The 16,087-nt window shown below is 38.9% G+C and overlaps 1 protein-coding gene across 1 annotated transcript in view; it reads right to left on the bottom strand.

The window, feature by feature from the left end:
• ptprdb (protein tyrosine phosphatase receptor type Db) overlaps nucleotides 1-16,087 on the bottom strand; it is a 243,414-nt gene that overhangs the window by 190,456 nt on the left and 36,871 nt on the right. The window contains exon 5 of the mRNA XM_088075462.1: nucleotides 550-575. The gene's annotated coding sequence lies outside the window, so the exon portion shown is untranslated. The remainder of the gene's footprint in view (nucleotides 1-549; nucleotides 576-16,087) is intronic.

Raw genomic sequence — 16,087 nt, 5'->3', positions numbered from 1 at the left:
AACCCATAAATAAACAATAACAGTGGCCTTGCCTTTTAAAAAACTATAAGGCAGGTTTTTTTGCAGACAGACCCAGTTATGACTAACAGCATGTGACAGGCAGATTCAGTTGCAAGACAGCTTGGAAGAGGATTTACTGTATATTATTACTCTTTGTGTGTACTGCGGAATAACTGCACAATGCTTATGATATCTCCTATTGATTAAAAGCATTAAACAACTAATAGAAAGGAGTATATGTATCACACATGCTGTATTATCTCTATATTAGTGTCCTGTTGGCAGCAGATTCAGTCCTGTGCGTTCCTGATCATGGCTTTACCCGAGGAGTGCAGTGGGAGTGTTACCCAGAGTGTCTCTTTGTTATCTTAACACAATGATATTGTGTTTCAGCAAGCAGGATCCTGAGCCAAATAAATTTTGAGGACGCAGATTGTTTCGTGATACACACACTGTGCCAAGTGCTGATGGCGTGCTGTGTTTTATGGGTAGAAAATCAGAGGAAGAAAGTACAAGAGAAGGAAAACACAAAATGAGACTCTCTCTTACCTTAAGAAGCACTTGAACACGTCAAACTGCAAAGAGAAGGAGCGAAATGGGGGGGGGGGGAGGGAGAAGGGAAGGAGGAACGAGCAGGAAGGAGAGAGAGAAGAAAAGATTGAAATTAGATTACCATAGGGTGCAGTTGCAGAACAACAACTTTCCAAGACACTTCACAGGAGAAATGTGTGAGGTAAAACAAGAGAGATTTCAAAGTGCTCGAGTGGATTTCATCTTACAAGCAGGGCTGTTGTGCATTTATCTGCAATGTCTTTCCCTCTTTGCTCATAGAAGTATTACTATCACTATTATCAGGCTTCAGGGATCCCTTTGTTCCACAGACTATTCTACGATTACACAGATTCAAATTCCTAAAATATAATTCCCATGTCAATCCTCCACAGACAGTGACGGGTAGTACTACATTACATTTTCTACGTTACAAGCACATTCTTGCAAAATACATACTTCTGAAATAGTAGTTGTCTTGCTGAATTCTTTTAAATCTTACTCCACACTACTTGTCAATTATTGCACTGCAGAAGGAGCCACGATGGCCCTTGAATTGACCTATCGCTAAAAGCTCACTCAGACAAACAACTGACGCGCAGCTAAACTAACAACGGCAGCTGTCAATGTAAAAGACCTCTCCAAAGATGTTATACAGAACTTTTAGAGGCAGAAGCTCCTTTTATGCCACAGAAACGATCAAAAAGGTCATCACTATGCCGCGGTGTTAGAGTTAGCCACCCTTTTTTCTCTTTGTTCTTTTGCTTTCCAATTGCCAAAGAACAAAAATACTAACACTAAGTTGAACAGACGGCATGACGAGCTAACGTTACGAAGCGGAAGTTGCCATTAGCAGCTATTAGCTAACTTAAGCTAACGTTAGCGAGCAAAATTTGCTGTAAGGTGACGTTATACACGATGTTGCTGGCATAAATTGTGAGGTTATATATACTTGTGGCTTTGAAGCAAATGTTGTTAACACTATGTTGCCTTACCATAGAACAAATGTATACATCCTTATTAAAATTATTATTTTGTGTTTGGACAGACTCACAGTGATTTGTACCATTTATCCCATAAGTTAGAACTGCATTATTTAAATAAAAAGGCAGGAATCAAAATTCTGATGCTTTTCTATGAAGGTCTACCAGCAGGATGTCCGAGTGCATTGTGTAGCTAGACAAAATGTGATAAGCTCATGGCGTTCGAGGGAAAGGCTTAGCGATAGGTCAACTGACTAAAGCTTAAGATCATGACAGAAGATGAAACGCCTCTTTCTCCCTCAGAAGAGACGTGCACATCCCCAACCCAGTTGCCATAAGAAAATGTTGGCATGTATGTTTCCACAAACCACAGCCATGTTATATTTTATATTATATAATATATTATTATATTATTATACATTTTATACCTATTATATCAACTTTTCTAAAGTGGTGTAGTGAATAAGCTGATTTTGTAATCGAGAGGTGGAGGGAATGGTACGACTCGGGCAAGACACCTGCTGAGCTGCAAACCACGGTTTGAAAACTACAAACAAAACCAGTTGCGTTTTAGTGAGTCATTTCTATTTTTCCAGCAGCTTTTTATGCACAAAGATTGTGCATTTGATTGTTTTTTAGTGACCTGTTGCTGTGATTCCAACAGGGATAGTGGAACAAATGGTTGTTTTTTACTGAGATATTGCTGCGTTTTCAGGTGGAATTGTGCCACGAAAGGCATTTTCTTTAGAGAGACATCCCTGCATATCTTCCGAGGATAATGCCATAATATGAAATGTTCTTTAAAGAGACATTGCTGCATTTATTGCCAGGATAGTGCAAAAAAAAAAAAGAGTATATTTTTTACAAAGACACTGCTGTTTCCTGCCGGGACAGCATGATGAAAAGCATTTGTTTTTTACCATGACATAGCTACATTTTCAGGCAGGAGAGTACCACCAAAAGCATTTTTTTAAAGAGACATCCTTGCATATCCTACAGGGATAATGCCACAAAAGTGGTACTTTTTTTACTGAGACATCACTGCATTTTCTGCCAGGATTCTGCCACAAAAAAAGCGATCATTTTTAACTGAGACATTGCTGTATTTCCTGCCAAGAAAGTGCCACAAAAAGGGGCTGTGCTTTTTTACCACTGTAACTGGTACTGTGTATCCTGCCCGGATCAAACCACAGAAGCAGGTTGTTGTTTTGTTTTTTTTTTAACTAACATTGCTGCATTTCCCTCCTTTTTTTACAGAGATATTGCTGTGTTTCCTGCCAGGACAGTGCCAAAGTGAATTTATCCACAATTCTTTCAACCTAAAGTGGTGGACATCTTGTCCTTTAAGAATCTGTTATCAACTAGGGATGTAAATCACTGGTTTCATTAGGATACAATATTATATTCATAGTTTTGGCCAACTTTAGGATATCACACAGTTTGCCACGATACGATTTCAATTAGATTTAGGGGCTGGCCATCGATATGAGAAGATATCATATGCTCAGTTATTACATGTCAGTTACACAGGAAGCTGCCAAAGTCACGTTTCCCCCACATATACAACATGGTAATGTTATTAGCATAGGGCTATGGCATTTTACATTGCGTAAGTTAGCTTAGCAGTTAGCAGACTTTTCCTCGACTCATAACTTAACTAGTTTCCATTTATTTTCACTTTTTACTTCCTTTTACTCACCGCTGGTTTAAGTTGCTGCAACTTCTGACAGAAGAGTACGGATGAATTTCTCCCTGCATGCATGTTTTTTGTTTTTTTTTTTAAGTCTAATATTGTTGAAACTGGGTAGCTAATGTTGCTGCCGCACAAAGTGAGTACAGTGAGATGTCCGGCCTGTACTGCCTGTTTCCTCATTACGCTTTTTTTTATATATATATATACATATTTTTTACATATGATCAGTGCTATGTCTGTTAATCCCCAGTTTATTCAAAAACAAACTGATAATTTATGCCCAAGTAAATAGTTTTATCCTAATCGTCTCTCTCTTGGCTGCTTCCCATCATCTGCCTGACGCTGTGTGATTATAGTGCACAAGAATTTGTGACCCTGACACAGAATTTCAAAATAAAGCACAGCGAGGTTGATAAGGATCCATGTTTACACTCTGCATCAATGATATGTTGCTCACTTGATTGATATATCAATGTAGATCGATGGGTCGTTACACAAGTAATATCAACAACATGCATTTTGTCAATTCACTAGTTCTGGACATGGCACTTTAATGACAATTAACATGTTCCACATTTGTTATTACCTGTTGAGGACCTGGTTGGACATAAAACTATGATGTAATGAATTGCATCAGTATAATTAAAAATACTTTTACTTGAGCACTGTTTTTGTTTACCCACCACTGTCCACAGATTTAGACACCCCAAAAATAAATTCAACATTTCCTGATGTGAAGGTGTGAAATTACAGCCGTCACACAAACAAATTCAACAAATGCAAATGAAGTGAGCTCAGTTTGGAGATTAATTTCAGAAAATCATCACAAAATTACAACCCGGCTGCGAGATCACTGATTTATTCCAAAATAAAAATACATGAAATGATTGTGATCTTAATTTTTCCAGTGCAGGTGGGTTTTGACAGCTTTGACTGAGAATGTGGAGTAGATCTACACCAGGAAGCAAAGAGAAGCAGTTAGTGCAGCACTGAATACCATTTGACAGTTGCATCATTTAAAAACAAATCACAAAAGAGACCGCTCTTTAATGTGATTTTGAGGGGGCTATTTAAGAGAGAACTTGCAGAGTTTAAATAAACAAAGAAAGAAAAATTCTAGAAATAGCCCTCATGGATTTGCTGAGTCTCTGGAACTTGTACAATATTTATTCCTTTCCTCTGCAGCTCCACACTTTAGCGGACCCCAGTAGAGCGAAACAGGAAGGGGGGAGATGGTACTGGTTTGTTGGGTGCTGTTCTTCTCTGTCTTCCATTGCCAATGAGTGACCTACTGTACTTCACACTGCTACGCTCCACCTGGCTGCAATACATGCGGCCTTGGGCAAGTTTGCTTTGTCTGAAGTGCTTGTTTGAGGGTAAATCGCTTCTGAAACCCCCTCCCCAAACACCTTCTTAATGTCACATTAGGCCGTGCCAGTCCAACTATTTCGGTTACTTTCAAAAACCAAAATTCACATTGCGATTATGTGAAGGTGAGGAAGCAGCCAAGGTTTGAACTCTTTCCCTCTCTCTTTTTGCAACCTTTGCACAACTTTTCTTGTCACTTTTCATATCAACAACTGTGCAACATTATAGACGTCTTCCAGGAGAAAAGGTTTGAAAATGTGCGCCGTAATCAGGTGCATAATAAAGGCTCCCTGAGGAAATTTTGCACGATGCAGCATATACAAGAGATGATTGATTTTGTATGGATTTTAGGGACATTCAATTGTGATGTGACAGGCGATTGTCTGACTAAAAAAAACATCATATTATGTTTCAATATTTTATATTACTTTATACAACACATTTTTATATTTTTAGCTTATTAAAAAAATGTCCTTCTGGTCTTGGTCTGAGTGCTGGTTTTAATTTGTAATATTTGTCCTGGCTTGGTTTTGCATTGTTCCAAGTTTTCCTACTACTTACTCTTTTGTTTCATCTGTAATGGATTGACCAAATATTACTGTCTTTTCTATCTGTTCCATTTTAAAAGATTTAATACAAATCAAATAATTAGCGGAAAAATATATATTTATAATTCGAAGTTTAAAATTAGGCCACAACAAAAGTATAACAATGTTTTTTTTAATTTTCATTTCCTGTCTTTCACTTTTTTTTTTTTTTGCAAATTTCACACAAACTTCTTATAACCTTTTTATTATTATTAATATATTATTATTATTATTATTATTATTATTATTATAAATTCTTAAATTGCTCATTGCCCTCTTTCCTTATTTTTTTAAAAGATCAAGCAAAATTCTTCAGGTTTCAAAGGGTTAATGCTGTAAGACATATTGTAAAGGTGGAGCTCCCCTGAAGAAACACTGCTCACTCTAATTGGTTTCTGAAAACTAAAGCTGTCAAACACTTACATTTTTAATCGCGATTAATCCCAGAATTTCCATAGTTAATTGCAATGAACTGCATTTTTAATCATGTTTTCAATTCCATTATTCTGCATTACAAAACTGTTATGAAGTCCATATTGACAAGGTGAAGCAGGTCTTACCAGATTTTCTTGATTAGGAATAAACAGACAGAAAAAACTGCATGGGTCTAGCATAAGGTGGGTTTGTCTGTAAAAGGGAGACTCATGGGCCATGTTGTTTTTCCCCAAAATTTAGCTCAACTTTGGAGCTGTATTCCACTTGCCTACTGAAAAGCTACCATGACATGATTGGTACCACCAGATTCCTTAAGTCTTCTATTTTTATTTGATACCAGTATCATATAGCTTTAAAATTCAGCCCGGTACAACCTCAAACAGAAATGTTGGCCAGCTATTAATGTTTCAACATATTTTTTAAAATTAACACGTTAATTACGGACTTTAATCTCATGCCGATTAATACAGACAGCCCCACTGAAAACATAGCCAAAATAGAACGCAGGCACTATTTTGATATTTTCCTCTAAACATAACTTGAATACACAAAAGTATTTAAGTCTTAAAACTGTAAGTATGAGCTGATAAACAGCGCATGGTGGTACAGTAGTTTCAATTAGTCTCTGAGGAGCAACCAGAGATAAATAGATTCTCTATAAAAGCTGTAATAAAGCAATTTAAACATACAGCACGTGTACACACTAGGGATGGAGCGATAGTAGATACAAGTGTTTATACCTTATTTGAGTCACAAATGCTCATGACATACTAGGTTTTTTGTTTTTATTACATAATTGCAATGACCGCCAACAGACACAGGAAGGAGCCCACTCTGCTCCACTGTATTAAAGTGGGCACAATAATTTCCTGATAAGTTTTCATTTACTTATTTTTAGGCTTATGAATATACTGTGACAGAAGAGAGAAAAAATGGTAAGAGATAAAGTAATGTATGGCATAGGTCTATGGCCCGCATTGAAACTGATAATTGACATTTGTGCGTCTAAATCATCAGGCCACCAGGATATTAAAGTTTTTATTTATTTTATTTTATTTTATTTAACCTTTATTTAACAAGGTTGGTCCCATTGAGGTTAGGAATCTCTTTTTCAAGGGAGACCTGGCCAAGAAAGTAAGCATTCATTGGACTTACTTACTTTATTCGACAGAAGACAATCCACAAATGTGTATCATGATCCAGAAACATGTCTAGGTTTCCCACACATCCATTTATTTGTTGCGGGCCACCACAATTAAAACATCTGCCACCACAAATAGATTTTCTAGTGCTATTGAAGTATATACTGTGCTGTTAATCATTGCATAGCAGAGTGTGCTGTTGTCACAGAGCTGCAGAGCACTAGGCACAGTGAACTGGAAACTTAACCGTTTATTTTACTGGGTCTAAAAGTTTGCATTCGCTCACTCTGTACTCTGCTTCTCCTCTCATCCATTAATCTGATCAGTGCTGATCAACTATCCAAACCACGACTTAACCTGCTGTTTATAACTAGAGTTTGGACTGTGCTGAATTCACGGACCAGCAAAAATTTGGAGAGGCGGCACAAAATGATTAAAAAAAGGACACACACAAAATCATGACATTTGCTGGCATCCCCCAACCTCCCTGCTACACATAGATTGCATGTAAACACTGCATGTATTTTTGATATATGTTGTGTAAGATTCCAGGTTGCACCGGTTCTCCCCGGATTAGCAAACTTTCTGTTGCTGCCGTTACAAAGACTAGAGCTGACATTTGCAGCTCTGGGGTTTGCACCGGCTGATTTCAAGTTGCTACAGCCACTAACTGACAGTCAGTCTCCACAGCTGCCATCAGCTCTCACTCTAGCTAGCTGATCTTGTTTTATTTATGGTCTGAAAAATAGTGAATTCAAGCGATCCACAAATGTGCAAAACCAGTTACATATACAAATAGGTCCAAAAATGCTTAAATTTGACATTACATGTATGTTTGTGGAAAAATATTCAATTTGTAAAACCTATGATATTTTCATCTGAAATTGAAATACATGTTTACAGAGTAAGTTATGTGTATTTTCAAATTGCTCTGTATTTTTGTGGACGTAACTTGGCACAGCACAAACTGAAAAAAATACATGTTTGTGGGGCAGTGAGGTATGTGTGGATCATGGTGCACATGCTTTTGATTGTCCTCTGTTTTATTAGCTACAACTAATAAAAAAGTTCCATATTTCTGCTTTTTGCTAGCATTGTGAGGAAAGAAGTGAATTAGAAGTGAATAATTTTTGCCTTTGTGTGAACATTCTGGACTGCACACACTCTTTTTTGGTATTTTATCATGACATTTTTTGATTCCCAAATAGATAAAACAGCACCAACTTTCTCACTTATCAAAGAAAATCTGGTCTTAAGTATAAAAATACTTTGGTAAAACTATTTTTGAAAAAGGTGCTGACAGAAAATGTGTTGGAACTACAAAAAGTTAAAAATGTGTATTTAAAAAAAAGGGGGCTGCAAAATGAGACAAACTTGCACATCTGTGTCACCACCAGTATTGTGAATCTTTTAATACTAGGTAAAGATGTTATTTCAGTATTATCAACATGATATTGAATAATGAGGTGTCAAGGTTACACACACACACACACACATACAGTTATCTATGGTGTGTGCACGTTTGGCTTACAAAATATGATATGTAAAGTCTGTAATTAACCCAAGAACAAACAACATGACACCATATCCATACACTCTAGACACAATCTGACACCCATGAATGCATAAGACATTAAAACCCCCACACACACACTCACACACACACACACAAAGAGCGATCAGAGTGTTTCATTAGTGAGGAGCAGATAGATTACCCTCCCAAAGGAGACATTGACCAAGAGGCCATTGATCTACTGAGCTAAGCCAATCTGTGTGTCGATATGTGTGTGTGTGTGTGTGTGTGTGAGAGTGAGTGCGTGCATGTGGAAAGTAGCCTACTGATGGAGCCTTTAAGTTGTTAGAGTAAGCACAGTAAATCTAATCCAGTTGTGTTTAATGGAGAGCGAAAGAAACAAGCAGTTGACATATTCATTAGGTCCAATTACTCCGTCCAATCACTGCCATCTCACTCACTCACTCACTCACCAGAGAGAGACGGAGAGAATCAGCACTATTTATGTCTTGGCAAACCACCATGAGGAACAGGATTGATAGTACTTGAATGATAAATAAAAAACATATTTATTCCACTTACTGAATGACAACATGGCGCATTTGGAGCCATCTAATATCGTTTGATCTCATTCAACCCCCGTCAGAGTGCTGAAGTGTAAATCAATCTGGCTAAAACTGGAATTACTCAATTACACTGCCTTATTGACGATTCAATAAAGGACGGTTGGGCTCGGGGGTTGTAATCATGACTTATGGTAATAATACAGTGACACCGCCATATTTCCCATAATGAGCTTGTTGTAAACACTAACAATCACAGACAAAAACAAGAAGAATGCTATTACTGGTGACATATTTTCTGCCTGAGTGTGTGTGTGTGTGTGTGTGTGTGTGTGTGTGTGTGTTTTGCCATCTACATGTGTGGGACTTGTAATTAGCTCTCTAGGTTGTTCTCTTACATTGGATGTGAAGGTAATTGGGGCTGTTGGACACTCGCTCTCAATCTCTGTCATTGTGTGTGCGTGTATGTGTGTATTCTGGAGAATGGCCAAACCATTACTGTGTGCTCAGCCTGCTCTAAAGCAGCTTGTGATTCATTAGTAATGAGTCCATTTGCAAACTAAATGAGTGTTTGAGTGGCCGAACAGCGGCGTGTGTGATGATTGTGTCCACTCACTCTATTCGCTGTCGGTCTACTATTTTGTAGTAAAGCATGTGAAACACACTCTCACGCCACGGGCAGAGGTTTGCATATGGACATTCAGGACATGTCCCCACCAATATTTGAGCAAACTTGTTTGTATTTTCGTCATCCTAACAGGTCTGTGCCATAAACTGTAAAACAATGGACATAGCTACTAGGCATGGGTCGTATCACTGTATGACTGTATACAGTGGGTGTGTATACAAATCCTGAAGGTATGTTATTCAATACTGTCATAAATACAGGCGCTCCCCTTTCTATGAAATTTACTGTATGTAGTGCACAGCACGCACCACCAGAGCTCAGTCTCCTCTGGTCTCTACTGGTGAGCAGGCAGCTGAGCTGAAAGACACTGTAACACCCAGGACTTCATTTGTGCTGGGTCCTGCCGGAACAGGATCTGGCACCTCCCACGTTAGATCCAGCACCTCCTGTATCACTTTAGAAATATGGAAGGCTATTTTTTTTAATATTTAATGTTCTCTGTCTTGTTAGTCTTTATTTCCCATTGAAGTTGCACAAAAACTACCTAAATTGGATTTTAAAGGAGAGAGAGAGAGAGAGAGAGAGGGAAAGAGAGAGAAGAGGTACTTTAGGTCACACAGCGCACATTTTGGGAATTTTGTGCATGTCACGTGAGCTGATGTGATTTCAAACTGCAGTTTGAATTAAACTGGTCTGCCCTCAGTGGCAAGGAGGAAACTAGTAAAATGGCGGGAAGACAATCAAGATTGTTGAATTTCCTCAAACCAGCAAATGTTTTATGGGCTTTTTTCGTCAAATAAGCATGAAGGTAGGGAGGAATTTTCATTGTTATTCTCTGCTGTGTCTATATTGCTTATACATTTTGAGGACGGCAATAATATAATTAATGCAAGAATGCCTTTAAGTTTTTTTGGTGTCTATATATTTTTAGTGTATGATTACTGTAAGCTCCACAGGCAAGTGGGCGTTTTTGCTGTTAGATGGTGAGTGTGGGTGCGTCACTGTCCATGGTACTGAAACAGAATGGAGTTACAGATAAAAAGACATCATTTAGTCTGCTTGTTTTTCGTGATTCTAAATATAAAATTTAGCCCTAATTCCTAAATTTCCCCAAATGTAAAACCCTGGCTGAGGCGGAAAAAACGAAGTTAAGAGAGAAATCAAGCGCTACAAACTGTTAACAGCTGTTTCCCTGCATTTCATCCTGCTGATTTTGAGTGAACGGAATACTTGGATTAATAAATCTACATAAATATTGCTCTGTTTAGTTGTAACAGCTAGTACCAATGCAGTGACACACACCCCCACCACCAACAAGCCGCAAAAACAGCCCAGGACCTCCAACTTACAAATTAAACACTGGTGACACCCCACTGTTGCAGGACTGTAAACGGCCAACGGCCAGCTGAGACAGACCATGAAGATTAGCAGCATGATTTTTTACATCTAACTTGGCAAATTAATTATTTATTTTGACCAAACCAGATCTTGTGATTATTGGGACATCAGACTGACTAATTCAACTAAAATCACTAGCAACAGTGACCAAAACAGTTTAATTTTGTTTCTGTCGAGTGTCGGGGCCATTGCTCATCACTCAAAGTAGTCTGCCTTTAAATATGCATAACTTTAGAACTTAAAAAATGCAAACAGGTGAGTTACATAAAAATTAACCCCAGTTGTCATGAATGTTGAAATAAGCCACAGAGACCAAATCCCTTTCTTGTACCACGCTGTAAACATATTTATTTCTGCTGTAAAGTTGGGCATTTTAACATGGCTGTTTAAGGGGAATGACTGTCTTTTGGAGCCAGCCGCAGGTGGCTGTTTAAATAACTGCAGTTTTTGGCACTTGGCCTTGGCTTCATTTTTCAGCCCCAGAGGTAGCCTCTTGGACTGTGTATGAAAATACGGCACAAATCGCATCCCCTATTTATTTAGTAAGGGACAGTGCATTTTATTTTTCAATACCGGACGATCACGCATTATGGCTGATCAAACGTGTTTTCATTTGGTTTCAGTTTTCCACCTCAGATGAAGAGCAGGGTAAAGCTGCAGAGAGAGTCCCACACATGGTTCTGTGTCTGTCAGACGGTCTGGAGGGGAAACTAGAGCACAGAGTAATTATATAACACATGGCGGACTATGGGGGCAGGTACTGTTGATGTTTTTTTTTCTTGAAATAACACAGATTAATTTCCAATATATCACGAGTTTATTTTCACAATATTACATATTTTTCCTCAAATCTTACTTTACTCTTGACCACTCAGATGTTGAACATAAGCATAAATTATGTTTTTTTGTCTGTGACTCCTCAAAATGTGTGAACACAGTGCTGGTCAAACTTTGAGATCTTTGTTTCTGCAGCAGTTTGTGGAGTTTAACTTGCAGGGGGAGGAAACTGGTCAGACTTTCCAATCACAACTGATCAGATCAGATCAGATCAGATCAATAGATGAGAGGAGCAGCTGCTGCAGAGATGAGTGACAGCAAAGTTTTAGACCTTGTGCAGTTAAAGAAGTAAACAAAGTTCTACTTTCACTATGTCTGGCATTTTGCTGCTCCATCTGTGCCCAGAGTATGCTCTGCTCTCTAAGAGTGTACTGCAATGAATAGCCAAATGGTGTTTATCCTAATAGTGCTCCTAATGAATGGTTCCACCAAAAAAAAAAAGAAAATCAATACGTTGTGGTAGATGTTTTAACTAGTGATAGCCAAATAAAGCCTTGTGAATCAATTTTGTTATTTTCTGAGCCAACTATGGTTGATGGTGCTCTTGAGAAAAGGCTCAAGGAATGGTAATTCTGTATGCTTTCAACTCTTTGTTGAACAGAGAATACTACCAAGTGGGTTCAGGAAATGGATTATGAGTTACAGTTTTAACCATGGGGGGCTGCCACAAATAAATAAATGCGTTGGAAACCCTGATGACGGAAAAATAACTATGCCTACATATGTGTTTTGACTACACAGAGAAAACATAGTGATCAATAGGAGAATAAATATTTGAAAGCAATAACAACATGCCAAAGAGTCTTACTACATTAGATTCCTTTATCCTTTCTTTTATATTTGGATTTGTCATCCATATGTCACCTGAATTTTATGTTTTTCTTTACATAAATAAAAACATTTTCACCATAAATTAGCTCATAAAACTTCACCAGAATGCAGAAAAAAAGTGCTCAGCATTTCCTGCAGGAGGACCTGGCTTTTCTTAGTTTCAATGAACATTTTTTCCAATTCATTGTCAACAGAGCAGCTCCAGTTTTTTACCCTATGACATCGCAAAGTGGAGTTTTAGCACTCTAGTTTTTGGATTAGGGAGAGCTGTCTATGTTTAGTTATGTATTTGGACTGTCTTAGATCATATGTCTAACATGTATAAATGATATGAAAATTGGCGTATTTCCGCTTTAATGTGTACTCACCAATGTTAACACACACATGCACATAGACACTCTGCAAAGAGCTGCAAATGCAAAATGTGTTTGAATGTGTGTTTGCTCATCCAGCGCTGGAAAAAGTGGACATAATGAAGTCAGTCAGTTGTGTCATTAATTACTGTTTTACACCTGCTTGTCTCGGCTAATTAAACCTGCTGACACACACACGTGCACCTCTCTCTCTCTCTCACAACATGGCCGCAATCACACTTCATACAATTACATGTTTGCGCGCACAAAGAAACAAACATTCTGTCACACTCGCGTGCAAACTTCTGGACAAGTTTTTTTTTTTTTTTTTTTAACACAGACGAGTCAAAAATACATTCTCATTTTCACTTAGAGGAAGGTGAGATGGCACCGCTAAACACAGCATGTTTTCAGGGAACTCTCTCCCTCTCTCAGTCTCACATACAAACACGTCCCCGTACACCTTCCTTTCCCTTTCTCACTGCTGTCATTCTCCCGTCCTCGCGCTCCATCCCTTCCCGCGCGCATTTCGTTCCCACTGCCTCTCCGTACACCGTGGAGTCTATTCTCTGCTTCACTCACACCACACACATCCTATCTCCCGCTCTTTAAACTCTCTTTGTCAGTGTGGATGTGCGTGGTGAGACAGTGTGTGTGTGTGTGTGTGTGTGTGTGTGTCTCCCCTCCCAGCCCATTTTCTCAACAAAGGCCACAGCTGCTGCCGGTTTACTGAATAAAAGATGACAGAGCCATAATATCAGGAGATTACCAGCTAACGAAACAATGATTTTGTCCAATTTAAATAGCGACATCAGTTGCATCACAAGCACTTCGCATGTCAACTGTGATATGATAATGTTTGCAACCAAATGAAAACTGTTTTCATCTGCATAGAGAGATTCCCTGACTCTGTCTCTCTCCTCCTTTTGTGCTCTCACTACCAATCTCTCTCTCCCTCTCTCTCTCTCTCCACACAATTTCTCTGGCTCTCTCTCTCGCCATCCCTCTCTCACACACATTCGCACGCACACATGCGCGTGCACACACACACACCAAGCACGTAGAGCATATGGCTATTTCTCTCCTCTTTGAAGGGTTGCTTTGAAGCTATGGCACCCGTATCGATTGGCGCTCAGATGAGCTCGCTTCGCCAGAGCCCTGCGATTATCTGTCGCTTTATTTCAAACAGAGCGCGAGAGAGGGGGGCTTACACACCCATCACTCACTCAACACTCTCACAGTCAGTTATACACTCATACATGAAGCGCACACAAACACACACACGGGCGCGTCCGCACGCAAACGGGGGATAATGAGATGAGCTTACACGCCGAATCCCGATACTTAAGGCAAGCTGCGCTTCAGAACTGACAAGTGAGTGGTGAATGTTAAGAGAGTGAGGACGTAGTGAGAGAAAGAGACTGTTAAGTCTGGCAAAGTGATGAAACTTATGAGAAAATTTTACCCCCACGGCTCAACTTTGATTTTTTTTTTTTAAATCTCTACCTCCATAATGAAAATCATTTTGTCAAAAGGAACATTAAACAAGAATTCAAAGTTCATTTGCAAAAGGTTGAGCTCCTGGTTAAGGTTAATAGCTTTTTGTCAACTTTTTAAACTTAAAAATGCAAAACAGAAGAAAAAAAACTACTACGGCCTTGTGTTTGTATGCCTCTGACAACCAGTCAAGTTGCACCAACAGTTTACATCCATGACTGTGAAAATGTAGATGCTTCACACCCATATCCCCCAGCAGCACTGATGATCTATACAGTCAGCACAGTTTCAAAATTAGTGTCACCAATTCAGCATCTGACCAAATGTCTCCCCTTCTGTTCCTGAATTATGACATTGATGTAATGGCCAGAAAAGTGTTTTTTGCAGAACGTTATGATGTCACAGTGAAGTTGACCTTTGGATCATTTATCCTATTAAGATATTTGTTTGGAATTTTGTCCTAATTAGTGACTGAATTCTCAAGTTTTGGCCAAATACATGTTTTGTGTTGTCAAAGTGACTTTTGACCATTAAATTCTAATCAGTTTTTTTCTCAAGTCCAGGTGGAGGTTTGTGCCCAATTTGAGGAAACTTCCACAAGGCTTTCTTGAGGTAATGCCTTCATAAGAATGAAACAGATGCAAGGTCACAGTGACCTGTCTCCTTGACCACAAAATTCTAATAAGTTCATCGTTGAGTCCAAGTTAACATTTCTGCCAAATTTGATGAAATTCCCTCCAGGTTCTTTTTTTTTGAGATATTGTGTTCACGAGAATGAGATGGGTGCAAGGCCCTGCACCCTTGGTGACCTTGACCTATGACTGCCAAATTTAACAAAAATCCCTTAAGCTTCTCTTGACCTATCATTTTCACAATAATGAGACAAAAGAGGTTACAGTGACCTTGACCTTTGATCACCAAACTCCAATCAGTTCATCATTGTGTCCAAATTAACATTTGTGCCAAATTCTAGGAAGTTCACTGAGATCCTTTTGAGATACTGTGTTTACAAGAATGAGATGGTTGCAAGGTCACGGTGACCTTGACCTATGACTACCAAATCATAATCAGTGACCTTACCTATGACCAAGCAAATCTAATCAGTTCCTCACCGAGTCCAAGTGAACATCTGTGCCAAATTTGAAGAATTTCCCTCAAGGCATTCTTAAGACATTGCATTCACAAAAATGGGACAGACTCACGACACAAAAACATAATGCCTTCGGCAAATGGCTCTCGCCGGCACGGAGGCATAAAAGTCTAAGACCTCAATAAACAAAGCATGGCCACTGTGGTTTGCTTTTGCAGACTGCAGCAGGGATTATTCAAAGAGGGAACTTGTGTCTAATGCCCATAGGAGTGAGACAGAGAGTGAGCCAGGGTGACATGAAATGTTAATGGTCTGCCCAGAGCAGCAGAACTTCATAAAAGACTTGATTTAGAAACTACCAGTAGCTTTCAGGAACAATGAACATCGTCACATCTCACATAGGCCTGGAAACACACACACATGCGACATACCACTCGTGGTTTGATGAAAACCTGGGGCTACACTGCTGAGTTGTTATTGAGAATAAAAAAAAAAAATTCTGCGAGTGTAATTCATGTGCTAAAGAGTATCACTCCTGGAAAGAACGGCACACAGCTGAATAAATACATAGGCATATTGTTACACCACCAGAGCCAAACATTTTATAATTACTCACATGC

This window comes from Plectropomus leopardus, chromosome 3 (assembly GCF_026936395.1).
Source record: "Plectropomus leopardus strain MGB_pleo_1.0 chromosome 3, ASM2693639v1, whole genome shotgun sequence".
Taxonomy (NCBI): Eukaryota; Metazoa; Chordata; class Actinopteri; order Perciformes; family Serranidae; genus Plectropomus; species Plectropomus leopardus.
The sequence above is the reverse complement of the archived record's forward strand: the minus strand, read 5'-3'. Positions and strand labels throughout refer to the sequence as shown.